The sequence below is a fragment of the Pyxicephalus adspersus genome, chromosome Z (assembly GCF_032062135.1).
Source record: "Pyxicephalus adspersus chromosome Z, UCB_Pads_2.0, whole genome shotgun sequence".
NCBI classification, from domain to species: domain Eukaryota; kingdom Metazoa; phylum Chordata; class Amphibia; order Anura; family Pyxicephalidae; genus Pyxicephalus; species Pyxicephalus adspersus.
In genome coordinates this window covers 32,758,131-32,761,429 of record NC_092871.1, presented here as the reverse complement: position 1 = coordinate 32,761,429, position 3,299 = coordinate 32,758,131, and positions in this window count along the sequence as shown.

Genomic DNA, 3,299 nt, shown 5'->3' with positions numbered 1-3,299 from the left:
GTTTACTATTCCACTATTGATTCCAAGGGCCACTCTATCTGTGGATTAGCATATGTTCAGACTGGAAAGCAGCCCAATATGAACGAGAATGAAACTATTCGCTGCCGTCCATTTACAAAAATCTGCAGATGCTGTTTTTTAAGAACCAGCACTACGGTGTGAGCGGTCAAGTGGGTGGCGAGGTGCCAGTGGTTGGGACGCAGGCGGGATCGCTTGATCCCAAAGCAGGTCTAAACTTATTTCCAGGGTCTTATTTCCAGGGGGCAATAAATAACTGAAGTCCTGTGGGTAGCAGTTAGGCCCCACAGTTATTTCATTTCAGTTTGGAAACAATTGATACTGCCCAGTCTACTGATTTATCTCAATTATTACCCCCTGTATTTGAGGCCAACCCCCACTATGGTAATACAAGGTATTAACATCACACGTTACCTTCTCACTGTGAATTTTTCCACTCTGATTGAACTGTTCACAATCTGGTTTGTAAACCAATTTAATAAGTACGTTTTCAGATGGATTTGTTCTGGAAAGCTGTTATGTAAGGGCAATGTGAATGCCTCAGATCAGGGTGAATTTTAATTGTGTCTTTCTGTTATATCAGCCTGGTAGTTATAGTTTAGATCATTTTGTTCTTACTTTATTTTATGTTTACAAGCTTATAAATTAATTGCTTACATAAGGTCATTTTTATCACTTGCATAACACTTTTGGTTTACATATCCATTAAAGGGTGCCGCCAACACTGTGTGTTTGCAAAACTTACTGGGCTTTCTAATAAGAAAACCCAACACATACTCCCTTCGAATGTGTAAAAAGCTCCTCCTCTGACATAACTAGTTGTATGTGTGTTACAAATAGTGTTTACTAGCAGGAGAGGTAAGTATCATATCATTTACTGCACAATAGAAGCCACAAGAGCATTTGTTTTTGGATAGTGGTAGTTAATTTACCTGGACTCATTCTTGCAAACGTTAATATTTTATATAGCCTTCCAAGTCAATCAAATTAGAACAACCATCTCTGAACAGGGGCCCTTTAACACCATCTGCCTTTCATCTATAATGCTGTTTTAACATCTCTACATTGGTGTTTTGACAACAATTCATACCTTCAACCATGTAATTCCAAGGTATAATCCCTATGTATACTTCCTGACACAAAAAGTGGGATTATACGTATTACTAGAACAGAGTGATTCAACAAATTTTGCACTTCCTGGTCCTGGACAATCATGTAAATGCTGGGGTATTTGTACACTGGTTGAACTGAAGACGTGTCTTGGAAAGCTGCAAAATGCCTTTAACATTACAGTGAGAAGTCTAGTTGAATTTGACTAACTACTTTTTGCTATACAATGACCTAAGAAAATAAGAACATTTACAGACAGGAATTCTTGAAACTTGTGAAGTCTGCCTTCAATTTGTTTTCAATTTTACTGCTTTTCCACTTTCCTTCCACTCAACTTATTTATCTCGATTCCTGTTTAGTCAAAACCACATCCTTCTGTGTATTCTTTCCCCTCCTATTACAGTTCTGCCCCTCTTCTTAAGCAAATGTTTTGTTTTTGTTGCTCATGGAGAGGTCATCTCATTACCTGTCCGGTAAAATTTGATCAGTTTGACAGCAAGTAAGGGTCTCTCTAACCAGTTAGTCCCAAATAACAAGAAAACCCTTGACTTGCCATACACATGATTGATACATTATACAGTACAATGACATTTTAGAAAATGGGAACTTTAAGCTGTGCCAAAAGTGTGGGGTAGGCTTTTTTCTGTTCCGGCATTACAAGAAAGGTTCAGTGGTTTGATTATAGATTATTGGAATGAACTGGAACACCAATTGCTAGTAAGGTCTTTCCTGCAACATCTGATGGTACCTGATGTCACAAATGTTCTTTTATCTACATGGGCACACATTCCTAAAGACATACTACAAACCTTGTGGAAAGCTAATCTAGAAACATGGAGGCTGGTATATCCACAAAAAGGAGAGATGCAACTGCTTACTAATATCTATGGTTCAGGAATAGTATGTCAAACAAGTTTATATACAGTAGGTGTGATGGTTAGGTACCAGCCATTTGGAAGATCTTTAACTGAAAGAGGTTGCATGTTATACGCACCTGTTCAGCTTCCCATTTTAGGAGCTCTCCTCCTTAAAGAGGTCTACTTTGAGTGATAGTAACAGAAGCCAAAATTAAAATTACTTCCAAATCCCCATCTTTATAATCACCACCACCACCATCTTGGTCCCATTGTTGGTTTGTGCCCTGTTTTCTCCCTGCGTTGTGTATCAAGAGATGTCCTTGCTTAAGTCCATGTAACATTTTCTGATACACAGGCACAATATACTGAAGAAATTATATTAACACAATTTAAAGGAAATCCATTTAGTTTAAGACTTTCTAGGGCCGCAGCCTAATTAAGCAGTTCCTAATTCACATTGACTTTTTAATCTATAAGCTTGTTCCAAGGTAATTTTTCAAAAAGTATTCAAGCTAGGTAACCAGAATTCTTAGGCAGCATACATATGTTCAAACGGCTTTTCATGATTGTTTCTGGCGACAAAAGAGTGACAAATGATTGAACAAGCACTGTATACACAGTGCCGTTCTGTTCTATAGAGAGGTGGGGGGTGAGAAAAAGCAGCACCCCGCGGTGCTCTTACCTATTGACTTGTACAGCGGTAGTTCAGAGATCTGTCAGGGTGGTTCCATAAATGACCTTGGCGACCACTGTACACATATCAGATTCTCATCCAATACAAACATATGGGCTTGTTTATGGCAAGGATCTGACATGTGTACAGTGGTCGTGTCGTTCACGAATCATCTGACATCGACATCACAAATCATCTGTACATAGCCTTTAAGCAGGGGTCGGCAGACTCCGGCCTTTAGGCCAGATACGGCCTAGCCAGTAGTTTGTTCCGGCCTAACAATCTGGTCAATCTGGCCCAATCCCGGCTCCTGAGCTGAATGTGGGGGTAAGGGGGCATTCTCTCTCCGTATGCATTGCGGAGGAGAGGGAGTTCCCTTCAGGGTTGTTCCTGGTGGGGCGTGGAGCCATCAGTGCGGGACTCGAGAGAGCCGGGTGTGTATTCTGAACTTCCTAAAATGGCCTAGTAGCCAAAAAATTTGCTGACCCCTGCCTTAGAGGGTCAGCAGTGGCAGTCACCATTATCTTCTCAGTACAAGCCTCCCTTAAACATTTCAATCCCATAAGCACAGTTTTGGTAAAACAGGTTTAATGTGTCTGAATCTAAAAAAGTCTAAAGTGCATATAAATTAGCAAGCATTT